Source organism: Lactuca sativa, chromosome 5, assembly GCF_002870075.4.
Source record: "Lactuca sativa cultivar Salinas chromosome 5, Lsat_Salinas_v11, whole genome shotgun sequence".
NCBI lineage: Eukaryota > Viridiplantae > Streptophyta > Magnoliopsida > Asterales > Asteraceae > Lactuca > Lactuca sativa.
The window spans coordinates 327,130,179-327,146,040 of NC_056627.2; positions in this window are offsets into that span (position 1 = coordinate 327,130,179).

The following is a 15,862-nucleotide window of genomic DNA, read 5'->3' on the forward strand; positions in this document are numbered from 1 at the left end:
AAAGATGATTGGATCAGAAATCCTCTAGATTTCCAAATGATAGAAAGGGATCTTAATTGCTAATGATTTTGAAATATATTAGTGTTTTAAAATGTATATATGGATTCTAAGGTACTAGGTTGCAACAGCGAATCTGGAGAACATTCTTCAATCTCTAAAACTCTCAACCGTTGTAGTCTGTCAAACTCCTTGCTCAAGGTTGGTTGTGCACCGGCGCGACCATAAATAACATAGGCGCGCGTTCCAGGTTTATTTGTGGTATGGCTTATGTACGGTACTAACCTTTAATTGAGGCGTTTGACCTAAAAGGTTGAGTTGCTAGTTTTAGTTGAAGGGATGCTTAGAATTTTTTGTATTAAGTGTTCTCTTCGCGGGTCAGAGTATATATATATATAAACTCTTATATATTAAGGTTTGTGGGGTTTATAGTATGATAAATCTTTGTTTTGTACTTCTCAACTACCGTACCGTAAGTAGTCGAGAAGTAGTTTTATTATTAATAATACTTTTATTAGAAGTTAGTTGCTATAGTTGTATTCCTCTTTCGAGGATACGAGTTCTCTATAGCCAATTTAGCTCTGATACCAATCTGTCACCACCCCGGCAGAGGCGGCGGAACATGTCGGGTTGTGCGACTAAGTTCATGGATCACAGATAAATTGAATATACAACACAAGTACAACAATAAACAAAACGGCATTTCATTACATATTTATGTTTTCATACAAAGTTCTTACAGATAGTAATAAAATAATAATACGAGTTTGCCTTAACAGTTAGGCATAACAGTTCAAAAGTAGCAAATTAAAGTACTTGCGAGCCATGTTTTCCATCGTCTGAGAGTGCCTGAAATTTCACTGATTTCCTGAGAATACATGTATTTTAAAAGTCAACACGAGGTTGGTGAGAGTCACAGGTTTTCTGCTAGCCGCAGTAATAATACTTTCAAAAGTCATAAAGTATTTTTCTTGTATAACAATAGTTGAAGCAATGCTTGTCATGAGCCTTTAAAAGCCAAAAAGTATTTTTATAGATAAATTCATGCTTTTAAAGAAAACGTGTTTGTAATAACTTCATGAAAATTTAAATATATCTATTGTATAAGTAACCACTATACTTATAAATAGTTCTAACAGCAACCAAACCTATGGTTGTAATGAAAAGGTGAGAGAGATTCGTGTTAATGTTTTTAGTGAGTTCTATAATCGAGCTATAGATGAAAAGTACCCCTCCCTACGATGCTTCATTGGACGTCGTAGTAACGATCGTAGACACATATCACTTGCTTCGATTGATCAGTCGATGGTTGTAACTATCAACCGCAGGTGGGGTTGTCGACCCCATATAGATCTATATATATGTACCTCGCTCCGAAGATTAACGATTGTAGCAGTGTGGGGCAGGCTAAGTGATTAAACTTAGCTAATGAATAGTAGCGTCTCACTCAAAAACCATTAACGAAAAGTTTGTGAATAACTCTCAGCCCTAACTTAATTATAGATAAGTACCGGGCATAATGAATTTCGTAGTATAGTATTTGTAAAGTCGAGTATGGTTGACGTATTTAGAAAAGTATAAATTACTCGCTCTTATAGAGATATGTAATTTAACATAACGATCTTGTATAAGTGTGAAAAGCCTTATGCATGATAGTATTCAGATATGGAAGTCTTTATAACTTTAATTTTGTAGCATGCATATCATATAAGACTTATGTATTTGCATAATAAATACTATTTAGCACATGTATTCTCCCCCAAAAATAAATAAAATATTGAAAAGGGGCCGTAACTCTCACCTTATCGAGTGGTTAACGAGTAGTTCTGAAAGTCGAGCTGTGTTGCCGAGAGGTCGTGATTTCCGGGATAAATCCAATTTCCTAGAAATATTGGTTATAAATCAATATTTGGTAGAGATTGGGTATTTGAACTAGTATAATGATTTATAATTTTTCTAAATGTTTATTATCTCAAAATTTATTTAAATAATCCATTTAAATAAATTTTTCTAAAAATTTAGTTTATTATTTTCCCAAAATATTTAAATAAATCCCAAAAATTTATTTAAATCAAAATAAAATTTTATAATTTAAGATTTAACAATAATCAAATATAAAAATGTATATATATGTAAAAAAATGAATTTATGATATTTCTATATTAACATTTTGAGCTTCTATTGAAAGGATTTTTCGAAATTTGGGTAGATTGTGAATATTTCAAATGTATGTTTAGGACTTAGGACCTAGTTTAAAAAAATAGTTTTTGGGAGTAAGGGGTTGAATCTGGACAATATCATACTTGGGGGACTGTATGTGGCAAAACCGCATGCATGTTTGTGTATCTGATTCATAAACAGGAGGGAAACCTCCTGTTCGTCTTCTTCGTTTTCATGATACACCGAAGGCACAACCATAATATATATAGTGGTCCTTGATTTGTTTAACTCATGAGAACAAAAGAAAAATGAAAAGGAGGGTGGCGATGACTCATAGAAGTGGAGCAGCAGCAGAAACCGGCGGTGCTGGTGGTGGCTGTGAGCTGCGACGAGGGTTTGACGGAGGTGGTAGTTCGGTGCTGCTGCCTTCGTTCTTCTTTCTTTCAACAATATTTCGATGCAGGAATTGTGGAGAAGCTTTTGGGGATCGAAATTAATAGCAATGACAGCTTAGGGATGAAGTTCTTAGGTGATGGCAGTGGAGGTTTCAGTGGAGTTTGGTGGTGGCCGGCAGCTTCCTGCTGCCGGTTTCTTCTTGTTTTTCTGGCCAAATTGAAGGTTGAGGAGGGTGGTGGTGGTTAAGGGGGTTATAAGGAAGGTGTTTTGGATGGTTAAGTGGTGGTTTAGGGTGGTGGCTTCTTGGTTGTTTAGAGGGTACCCGAGAGATAGATATTGAGTGAGAGAGTGAAAAAAAGAGATGGCTGATGAGTTGTGTGATTTTGGAGGCTGCTTATGCATGTATTTATACTAAAAATGCATACTCACATATAGAGAATCCATACTCCTACACCTATCTCTTGTACTATGTTGGTGAAACTTGTACACAAAGAAGGAGAGGTGGAAGGAGAGCACGTGGGTTTATACCAGCTGGAAGAGATCAGATTTTTGGAGTCCATCGCCCCATGTGGGCCCCACATGGGGTTATACCTCCATTTCTTGTCCAAAACATGCAAAACCCGGGTGCCTCGGGATTCGTGCATCGAATATTTTTTTCAAAGGCACTTTTAGATAGAGTATAATTCAAGTATTCCAGAACCTCAAACAGATTAATTTTTGGAGTTACGGATCTCCGGGAATTTGTGTTTGAAGTTTTGCGTCTTAACGATAGGCGGTGTCCGTTTTCACGACTTTCATAAATATTTTCGTAAAAATTATTTCGAGTGTGAAATTAAATAATATACTATATCCTGATTCCAAAAACGCTCTCGAAAATCCCGTCGGCAAAGCGTAATCGCCTCAACGGATCGTTTTGGTTTACGCGATTAAATAAAACATTGTTTTACTGTCCGTTTTTCTTATAACGGTTGTATCTTTTGCATACGAACTCCATTTTGGATGTTCTTTATATTTTCGGAAATAGGGGAACATGTACTATCATATTTTAATGATTGTTTTGCTCAAAACTGATTAATGCTAAATTTCAGTTTTCAGACGCATTAGCCAGCGCTGCAATTGAGCGATTTGATTTGGTTACTAGATTACACGTTTGGGCATAAAAATATCAAATAGATATTACATAATAATTGAAATTAACTCATTTATATTTCATTAGATGCTAGTTAAAGCTGAATGAGTTAATTATAAATAGATTTGTCCTAATTTACTTGTTTGAAATTTATGTCATCCATCATGAAGCGATGACACTCAGAGTCAGGATCAGAAGTAAGGCGGAGTAGAGATTCGGTATGTCTACACGAGTAGAGAACCCTAGGTATCTATCCGAAGAAAACCAACGTCGGTCCCAGTCTAGGATAGAGGTAGACAGAGGAAGCCAGTACATGGAACCTGAGAAGTGTCTTTTCCTCGTTATTGTCGTGCTAATACACCCATAAAATAATACAATTTAGTGAGTTAGTGATTACACTACTGACATGATGTGTTAGGTAAACCACCTTTTCCTGTCGCAAGTAATACGTTTAGATCGGATTTCAAAACCTCGATTGAAAATGTTTAGCCATAAGTCTTCATGAGCCTTTCTTTCCGCAGTCTTCTTTCCGAACTGTCCTCAGATCTTTCCAAAGCCGGAGAGTGAACCTCTCCAGTATAAAGATAACTTAGTAGGAACGACTCCCATCTTATGGTTGTTCGATACTCTTACTCCTACCTTGAACACCGGACTACATCATAGGGATGTAGGTCGACACTCAGATAACCAATATCCGCGGCACGGAAAAAAAAATTATGCCTATTATAGTAATGATAGATACGTCTAGAGTTAAACATCGTCTCTCATCATCTTGTGTTCCTTTCCGTGTAGGAAAACCATGCCTCCGAAGAAGCGTAACCAATCCGTTGGCAAGAAACCTACTCTCCTATTCGATGAAGCTACGTTCGAAGCTGCAGTCTCGGCAGCCGTAGCAGTTGTCCTGGCTCATCTAAATGCTAACAACGCCAATGTTAGCAAGAGCCTTATCGGGATTCCCGATCCTATAAATGGACGGAAACAACCAACTTCTACGTACCCAGCCACCCAAGAACCTCAACCAAATCCACTGAAGAGAAAGTTCAAGAACGAGGAGGGAAGTACCTCGGCTCAAGGACCTTCCGAAGGGCAACGATCTGAGACAGTCAATACCCCTGCCAACCCTTCCATCCCGACACCTAGAAGACCATACCTAGGAAACCTTTCCCACTGCAGCAAGTGTAGCTACCATCATCATGGAATATGTTGAGAATTCTTTTGCGCTAAGTGCAACAAGAAGGGGCATACCGCTCATACCTGCAGAACCCCGGTTGAGTTCATCACATCAACCACCAATGTGGCGACCAGTCCAATATGCCATCTATGTGGTGAGATTGGTCACTTCAAGAAGGACTGCCCAACTGAAGGAAACGACAAAGGCGCAGGAGGAGTCTAACTCTAAATACCTAGGGAGAGTCATCAAGGAAGCCGGTAGAACTTTTGGTACGTCTCTCAATCCTAGATAACTAACCGAAAACATTAAAAGGTTAATTCTAAATGTAATTACTCTCCCGACAAGGCGAAAGTCGCAGCACTGTTGTATGAATTCAAAATTTCATTAGGTAAAGCTATAATGGCTCGATATATACATTAAAGCCATGTATAATTAAGATGGATAGACCTAGAGTGAGTGATGCTGCCTCATTTCCTGTTCCTCGTTGGGTTGTGGATTTAGGGCGGAGTCGCTCAGTCAACAGTCCTTCCCACCTTAATTATACATAACCAGTGTATACTAGGTGATTATAGAGAGGCCTCGTGAGAATCCATACAGGAAAAGTACATTATTCCGAAACCTCAAGACCCTATATAGTTCCGCGTCGACTCTATCGGTCCAAGTATCCGTAACAGTGATACACGGGACGAAACCCGAGACGCCAAGAACTTGTGTGCCCGTTCAGCACATGGTCCTATCGAACCTCATTCTATGTTATGTCGAGGTACACTAACTTCGACGCCCCTATCAATCATGGTTCGACTTAGTGCAACCATGTGTAAATTCCTAGTGTTGTGTAAAAAGAACCTTCACCATAGCCATTTCGGAAAATAAAGGTTCTTCCGAACCTAATAATAAAACCTAATGCGATCAGCCAGTCGTCTCTCTTATCTAAAACCTCCCAAAAATACCCAGGAGAAGGGTACCACACGCTGTTAACCAACCCCCTTCTTAGACAGATAGGAACCAAAGCGAAAGACACTGCAGGCATCCCAAAAGACGATAGCCACCCGAAACCTACTCTGTAGATCCCCCAGAAAGACCCTTCACACCTCATAATCAGGTTCGTGAATTTAGAGGATAGAACTCATGGGGCTGACTACTATAACTGAGTATATGCATAAGGGTAGTATATAATTGAGATCAAGAAGATTTAAGATGTGTGCTTCCTCCCTACTCCCTGTTCCTCGTTGGGTTGTGGGTCTGGGGTGGAGTCGCACAACTGAACATCCCGTCGATCTTAATTATATACGGCTTGCGTACACAAAGTATTAGTGGTTAAGCCAAGTATGAGCTCTACCACGAACATCATAGTAAAACCCTTCATCCTATCCCATGGAATAGAAACTAGAGTCAAGAGAACCATTGCGGGTTGAGCTACTATAATGACCACAAATCCGAAATTTGTTGTCATCCCGGTTAAGCCAACATAGTAGCTAACAGCCTCAGTAGGTAAAGAAATCTGAGTCGTAAGAGTCAAGGACATTGACTACGACCATCCATTCACGCTTAATCCCCCGAATTAAGCATCTCAGCGGATATCCCAGAAATCCGGAAGCTGCGATAAGTTAAACTTTTGAGAAGAGTGGAAGAGGAGATTAGAAGTTCCGAGTGACGGAACCCTATACTCCTAGACTTAACCTAAATCAAGAAAACTCAGAACCACCGGAAGAGTAGTTGCAGAAGATGCTCGCATTACTCAGGCACTTCGTCCACCCCGTTACCGACGAGTAGTGCCTAGGACACTCCGCCTCCTCACGTAGAGGAAGGCATCGTCGCCCTGTAGACAATAGACTGCATTCTCTGAAAGTGAATACTAAAATGCCAAGAACCACAGGATAACCTCCGCATCCGAGAATACTTGAATAAAGTACAAAAGTAGGTTGTGTAAAGCCTTATAACCCAGATCCCGAAGAGATTATAGACTTGACACCAGTCTAGGTGTTAGCCGATAGGTTATACAAGAGCACGCGCTTTCTGCAACTGAAATAAACTGACACCTTAGAGATTAGGGCATGTCTTAGAGACTCAGGGGACTACTAGGTGTTCCAAGAATATTATCTCACACAGAAATAGTAGAACCACCTCCCGAGATAGTCCAACACTTCAGAAAATCTCTGAAGACTGAGGTAGCCCTGAGCAGAGATTACCATTCATGAAACAACAAGGCAAGTAAGAGCATGGTTCTTTCCTGTTAGGAATCATATCGTGAAAGCGCCAACTAGACGATGATGAGAAGTCTCAAAACTTCCTAAAAACAATCGTCTGGTCGAAACCCTATCTCACCAACCCTGAGAGTTTCCATTAGAAACATCTCAAGAATCAGAAGTGCATGTTCATTTTGCAGCAAATAGATACTCGTAGACATCCAATTCCTCCGATGATCTAGAAAACCTTTGAAAGCCAATCGACAGGAAACACGAATCCAAGGATAACCCGAGCTTTCTAAGAACCAACCTGAAGGACTACACTCCCTGTATGAGAGAACGTTTGGAACTTCAGAATGGCGATCACGCCAGTGATGATCTCACCATAGAAGTACAATATGTTCTGAGAGCGGAAAAGCTCTACCTTTCCGAGAGCTTAGGACCATCCGAGATTCTTTACAAAATTGGTCCAACCCTCGTCAGACCATGACTACTTACGAAAATTCCATAAGTTTTGCCCCAAAATCAATCCACTCCTTAGACTTGAAAAGTGTTGCCCGACGTCACTCTTTGTATCCTACTCATCTTGATAGAAATCATTGGGAACCCTAACTTCGTAGACGCACCTGTAGGAATCGCTAACTGAACGAAACGAAATCCGCATCCTGTAAGTGAAGGTTTGTTAGAACGCCAAACAAAGGCCATAGTTCACCAAGGAGTGCGAGGACCAACCGAATAGGAAGTACCCTCATACCCCTACCCGATTGTTCATGCCTACTTCCTTGCCTAAACCCTAATTTCTGGACGAAATTCCCTCTAACGGCGGGATGATGTGACAACCCGATATTTATCCTGTCATTTTAACCTCTTTTTCCGTTAATAAAAATTGCTTTATTAAATCGTCTGTTAACCTTTTTGGATTAGGTTAATTAAATTGGGACTTTTATTATGACTTTGTAAGGGTTGGAACAAATTAGAAACACCCTCAATATTCCCATGAAAAAGTTTTAGTTACAACCAAGTCAAATTACGACCATTTAATCGGGTGCGACCAAAAGCCCCGTTTAACGTCAGTATCGGGTAGATTTCCTCCGAGCCACTAACTCAAACCCTATATAAGGGTGAGTGGACTCCATTTGAAACTTTCCACCCTCTCTCTACTCTCTCTCTCTCTCTCTACAAGTTGCCTTCGATCTAAAAACGCCTCTTTCAAGCCCCAAACTAGTAAGTGATCTACCCTAACTTATTTTTTAGCTCATTTAACATGAAAATTCGTGTTTAAGACATCCAAAAGTGGAAAAATCATGTGTTTACGGCCCAAGAACACTCTTGGACCGCAAACACCCATAAGTGGGGTTTTGATGCCCCAAAACCGTTCTAAATCACTCCTAGGGCTTAAATATGACGTGTGGACTTGCAAATATGAGCTTAGAACACCAAAACCTTATCATATGGAGAGTAAACATGAGTTTACGGCCCAAGAACACTCTTGGACCGTAAACCCCTCTTCATGAACCGTGAACACCTTTTAAGGTGTTAAATTTGCCCTTAAACACCTCCTAAGGCTTGGGTAAATGTCTAGAATCAACCACAAATGAAGTAGGGCCTTTAAACATCAAAGAAACTAAGGACCTAGGACTTTACGGCCGTAAACCCCCCCATGGATTGGTCCATGGGCCATAAACTCCTATAACGAGGCCAAATGATGCCCTAACTTCTCCATTTGACTTGGAAAAATGCATAGAACTTTATACTCTTTCATTTAAGACCTTAATTGTAACGCTCGCGTTTCCAGGCTAGGCATTTTCGTTGATGTAATAGTCTAGGTTAACCCTTGTAACTCTTTTTGATGTATTAATGATTAAATATTTGAGTATTATGTGAATTATGTGTATTTGTGTGCTTATTACTTAATTATAAAGATATAATTAATAAAGGATAAAAATAAGCGTCAAAATTAAAGTGTGAGATAAGCCCGATATATTTACATAAAGTTGTAGTGGTTGAAACAAGTATTCCAGAGATATAAGGAATGCTGAAATCCGAGTTATAACGAAGAAGTTATGACATGTCGAAGTTTCGCGACATAACCGGCACGACGCCGAATGACGTAAAATATGAATTTAAGATAGAGCAATATCTAGCCTTAGTGATCTAAACGAAGGTCATAGGGTTCGTTAAACCGAGAGCGTGCATGAACAGAACGCCCAAATCTAACTTCGTATGAGGAAGTTATGATTTTCCGAAGTTTCGACTTAGCGGTATGCAACCCGAATACTCAAATATGAGATCGAGTGATTCTTAACCGAAACAATCTAAACGAGAGTCGAAGATCTCGTAAATAGTAGTCCAACGATAAAAAGACAGACGAAAACGGAGTTCAGATGAAGGAGTTATGAATTTCGAACGGAGTTTTCCTGTCCCGGCCTACTAAAAATAATATATAAGTAATATATTTGTAATATATTAAAAATAAAGTCAAAATTAGCCAATGGAGTCTAAACAAGAGTTGTAGAGAATGATCTCACCTTCGCGTCGATATAAAGAACGTCGAAAACGGAGTTCGGATGCGAAAGTTATGAATTTCTGAAGTTCGGGGCATGAAACCCGGTACTGTGTCTGAGTTCACGACGTGAACACTGTGTTCACGACGTGAATTTTGAGATTTGACCTTCCGGAGCTGTCGTACCCAAGTGGACGAGTGACGCATGCAGTGACGATCAATCCCCACGACGTGAGCCTTAAAAGTCACGACGTGAACCCTAAAATCTCACCCTATAAATAGAAATCAAGGGTCAGCCAATTTTGGTTGCTCCTCCCTTGCTATCTCACTCCCGATACCTTCTCTAAGCCCTATTTTAACCCCCCGAAGCCCCGGTATCATCCCGAAACCCGAAGCAAGTCCCGAAGCTCGAAGATCCAGCGAAGAAAAAGAGTTCCCGCTCCGAAACTCTGCCCGTGAGAAGCCCGGTGTGTGAAGATCTTCTAGTTTCACCGAAGAATACTACTCTTAGAGCCGTAGTGCTGTCCGATCATCTTCTGATCAAGTGAGTGTGTAGTTACTTTCTTCTAATACATAAATACGAAGTATTTACTATGAAACACATGTTATGTGTTTATATATATTGGTGTTGATTTGAAGGGGGTACATAATCTCTTTCAAATGCACGATTTTATACAAGTATCGATTTAGCATACTAAGTATATGTGTTATGTGAGTGTATCGATGTTATCTTCTAATCTCATAGATATGATTTATTCTCTATGAAATACGTGTTATGTTTATGTGCCTCATCTTTTATCTAGAATGTGTTTTGAATGAACATACTATACATGTTTTAAACTATGTATAAAAATGTATATTTTATCTACTAAAATGTTGGGTAGAACCTGGGTAGATAGTTGTCTTGTGATAAAAAGATGAGAGGCCTCGATGTTGTTTTTGATTTAGTCATCTAGCGGAGTTTAGATGACGATCACGAACTTTTCTAGACAGTCCTGTGGAACGCTAGCAGGCTCGCCACCTGTAGGTGTTAATGAACTTGGGTGTTCATTCGCTGTACTCCATCCCCCTCATGGTTGCCTTATTTGACTTATATTGTTGAGGAACCCCCGAAGCATGTGTTGTCGCCCCGATGAAATATTCTTAGACTAGGTCCCTTATGTTAGTTGTCTTAGGGACATAAAGTGAGAATAATGGGAATGGGTAATTGGTTATTGTTGGTTGGTGGAAATTAAATATAATTATTTATTGTGGGTTGAAAACCCTATATGCTCACCAGACTCCCAAGCCTGACCCACTCAGTTTTATTTGTATTACAGGAAGTTGCGGAAGGGCATAAGATGGATGAATCATCAATTTGTTTTGTTTACAAGTCTGTATATGTATATATTTGTTGAACGACTTGTAATGTTATCGTTTATGCTTTATGGTCTGTATCGGAACATGACATCCCGAGTTTTGATTATATAATGAAAATACGTTTCTTTATGAAATGCTTTAGTAAATATTATTTTATCATACTTTGTTTTTGGGAACAAATTCCGCAACTCTTTCAAATCGAAAGGATTTACTCTGAAATTATTTTAAAAGCATAAATGAAAATCGGTCTTTTATGACCGAGATTTTGGGGATGTCACAGTTGGTATCAGAGCATTAGTTTAAGCGAACTAGGAATTTGTAGGATTTCTAGACTTAAACAAAAAATACTAAGTGAAATCTTGAGATGTGTGTCTATGATGTTTTAGACACAAGCACTAGTTTATTTTGGGAAAGTTGCCTAAAATGCTTTTATGTGCTAAATGTTATATGTTTCCATATATGATGTTATTTGTTCGGATCTATGGTCTGTTGCCGACCGGATCTGGAAACCTTATGTGTGTAGGATTCTAAGCGTACGTCTACAAATTTAGAACTAGCATGTAAACGTTTCGGAGCGATAAGGATGATTTAAATATCTATCGTGAATGAGGATCTAACTTCACGTTATTCAGTGTGTAGATCGAAATGGTGAGAACAAGAAGTGGAGTTGGAAATGCTGATGAAAACAGGAATCAACCACCAGTGATTGAGCAAATACCTGTCGTAGCAGCAGCACCTGAGCCGATAACAATGGCTGGTGTACAAATGATGATTCAAACGATGTTGGATCGTCAAATGGAGGAGACTAGGCGGTTGCTTCAACAGAATCGTGAAGAATTGTCAATTCAAGTGGAAGAGCCCGATTAAAATGAAGGGCACTCGGAAGGAGGAAACTTCAGTGGATTTGTTGGTCAAGCCAACCCACCGATAGTTAGTCAAAACAACCATGACGGAAGGAATGATGGAATGGGATGCAAGTACAAGGACTTTCTAACTTGCAAACCATCAACCTTCACTGGAAAGGAGGACCCGATCGGAGTGATGGATTGGATCTCCGAAATGGAGTTAGCCTTCATGACTTGTGGCTGCAGAGGCAAGTTGCAGACTACCTATGCAGTGTGTCAGTTCCGAGGTGGAGCCATTCGTTGGTGGAACACTCTAGGGAAGACTTTAAGCCCTAATGAGCCACTGCAGTTGACCTGGGCAGAGTTCTTGGTACAGTTCAAGTGCAAGTTCTGCTCAGCTCAAAATTTGTTGGAGTTGGAGAACAAGTTTCTGACGTTGACAAAAGGCAGCACGTCAGTCGACGATTACACAAACACCTTCACCAATAAGATGGAGTTTGCCTTGCGTATCGTCCCAGACGAGCTGAAAAAGGTGGACCGGTATGCGAAGGGACTCCCATGGGAGTATGAGGTGTCAGTACGTCAGGCACATACTCTAGAGGCAGCTATCTGGGCTGCCAAGTCTGTTGATAACATGATTAAAGGGAGAACCACCAACAAGGTTGAGGTTGGTGAGAAGAGAAAGTTTGAGGGAACATCTGGTTCTGGTAAGAAAAGCAAATTTTCGAAATCTGATTCGAAAAAGTTTGGTGGAGGAAAAGGAGGAGAAGCGAAGTGGTGTGATAAGTGCAAGAAGAAGCACTTTGGAAAATGTAGTGAGGATGTAACCTGCTACAAGTGCGGAAAAATTGGGCATTTTGCCAATGAGTGTCCGAACAACAAAAGGATGTGTTTTGGTTGTAATGAAGAGGGGCACATTTTGAAAGACTGTCTGAAGAAGAAGGAGACAGCTATGCCCAACATTCCACCAAAGCCGAAGGCGAGAGCCTTCCAGATGACACTTGAGGCTGCGAAAGATGAAGTTGATGTCACTTCAGGTACCTTTCTCGTAAACGAATTACCTGCTCAAAGTTTTTTTGATTCTGGAGCCAACTACTCCTTTATTTCGCATGAGTTTGGTAGGAAACTAGCTTTTCCTGTTGATAGACTAGATAATGCTTTATTAGTCGAAGTTGCTAGTGGCAAGTTTGTACCTGTTAGCCATCGTATGAAAAACATCTTAATCGAACTTAATGGGAATAAGTTTCACGATGAATTATTACCTATCGAACTTAATGGTTTCGACATCGTGTTGGGAATGGATTTGCTTAGCGCCAATGATGCGGAAATATTGTGCAGAAAGAAGAGAGTAAAAGTAAACCCGCCAGGGAAAGAGTCATTTATGGTGTACTGGGACAAACGTTGAGTAAATTCTGGAATCATTTCCCTAATGAAAGCCAGAAAGTGTTTGACCAAGGAATGTACATCATATTTAGCATTCATGATCGATGCTAAGAAGGAAAAGAAGGTGATGCAGAGTATACCAGTGGTATGTGATTATCCGGAAGTATTTCCCGAAGATCTTCCTGGATTACCACCTGATAGACAAGTGGAGTTTAGAATAGACTTGTTACCAGGAACCATGCCAATAGCAAAAGCACCGTATCGATTAGCAACGACAGAGATGAAGGATCTGATGATGCAACTTCAGGAGTTATTGGACAAAGGTTTCATTAGACCTAGTTCATCGCCCTGGGGAGCTCCGGTGTTATTCGTAAAGAAGAAAGACGGGAGCATGAAAATGTGCATTGATTACAGAGAGCTGAATAAGGCAACAATAAAGAATAGATACCCGTTGCCAAGGATTGATGACCTGTTTGATCAATTGCAAGGTTCGAGCTATTTCTCGAAGATCGATCTTAGGTCAGGATATCATCAGCTGAAAGTAAGAGAGCAAGATATAGAGAAGACTGCATTTAGAACACGATATGGACACTACGAGTTTTTGGTTATGTCATTTGGACTAACCAATGCTCCGGCAGCATTCATGGATTTAATGAATAGGGTTTGTAATCCGTTCCTTGATAAATCTGTGATAGTGTTCATAGACGACATTCTGATTTATTCGAAAAGCCAAGAGGAGCATGGCAAACACTTGCGAGAAGTGTTAGAAGTCTTGAAGAAGGAGAAGATGTATGCAAAGTTCTCCAAATGTGATTTTTGGATTCGAGACGTCCAATTCTTGGGTCACGTGGTCAACCAGGAAGGGATAATGGTCGATCCAGCAAAGATTGAGGCTGTAATGAAGTGGGAACAACCAAAAAGTCCCACGGAGATCCGAAGCTTTTTAGGATTAGCCGGATATTACCGAAGGTTTATCCAAGGCTTTTCTTCGATCGCTAGTCCATTAACAGCTTTGACCCACAAAGGAGCTACTTATGCTTGGAGTGATAAGCATAAAGAAGCATTCGAGAAGCTAAAGAAGAAGCTATACGAGGCACCGATTTTATCTCTACGATGGAGTTGAAGACTTCGCTGTTTATAGCGATGCGTCTGGAGTTGGATTAGGTTGTGTTTTGACCCAAAGAGATAAGGTGATCGCGTATTCATCTCGACAGTTGAAGGAGCATGAAAAGAATTACCCGACTCATGATTTAGAGCTGGCAGCGATAGTTTTCGCTCTGAAAATATGGAGGCATTACCTCTATGGCACGAAGTGTAAAATTTTCACTAATCATAAGAGTCTCCAATATCTCTTTAATCAGAAAGAGTTAAATATGAGGCAACGACGATGGCTGGAGTTACTCAAGGACTACGACTGTGAGATACTTTACCACCCCGATAAAGCTAATGTTGTTGCTGATGCTCTCAGTCGGAAAGTCAGTGTTGAGAAAAAGGCCAAGAGCGTTGAGAATAGAAGTTGTCTCGACAATTGTGGAGAATATAAAGAAAGCTCAAGAAGAAGCTTCTAAAAAGAATGTCCGGAAGGAGGAACGTTTGGGCAAAATGTTGGTGTTTGGTACAAACGGTCATGCACTGAAGGTATTCCAAGATCGTATTTGGGTACCTAGGTCAGGAGGAATAAGAGATCTTCTGATGGAAGAAGCTCACAAAACCATGTACTCAATTCATCCTGGTAGCACTAAAATGTATAGGGACCTGAAAACTACTACTGGTGGTAGACGATGAAGCTTGATGTTGCAAAGTATGTGGCCAAGTGTGTGACTTGTGCGAGACTTAAAACACAACATCAGAAACCATATGGGAGTTTTGAACCTTTACCTGTGCCTATGGGTAAATGGGAAGACATTGCGATGGATTTTGTCACTAAACTACCTAGGACAAAAAGTGGTCACGACATGATTTGGGTGGTCGTTGATCGATTCACTAAGAGTGCACATTTCATAGCAGCCAATGAGAAATGGTCTATGGAAAAGCTTGCGAGTTCTTATGTGAAGGAAATTATGAGGCTTCACGGCGTTCTGTTAACGATTGTATCGGATCGTGACAGCCGTTTCTCCTCACGATTTTGGAAAAGTCTACAAGAGAAAATGGGTACCAAGTTATGTTTAAGTACAGCTTACCATCCACAGACTGATGGTCAGAGCGAAAGAACGATACAAACACTTGAAGATATGCTGAGAGCATGTACCCTAGAATTCCTAGGTAACTAGGATGAACATTTACTTTAGGTAGAATTTTCCTACAATAATAGTTTCCACTCGAGCATAAAGATGGCACCTTATCAAGCTTTGTACGGACAGAAGTGTCGTACGCCGTCTTGTTGGCTTGAGGCTGGGGAAAAGCAGTTTATGGGACCCGAGATGGTCCATCAGACTACTGAGAAGTTGAAAGTGATCAGGGAAAGAATGTTAGCAGCTCAAGATCGTCAAAAGAGCTATGCTGACAAGAAGCGAAGACCGATGACTTTTGAAGTTGGAGATTCGGTTTTGCTTAAAGTCTCGCCGTGGAAGGGACTTATAAGATTTGGTAAAATGGGAAGGTTGAGTCCAAGGTTTATTGGACCGTTTAAAGTTCTTCAAAGGGTTGGGAACCAAGCTTACAAGCTCGAATTACCCGAAGAAATGAATGGAAGTCACGACACTTTTCATGTGTGTTATTTAAGGAAGTTCACGG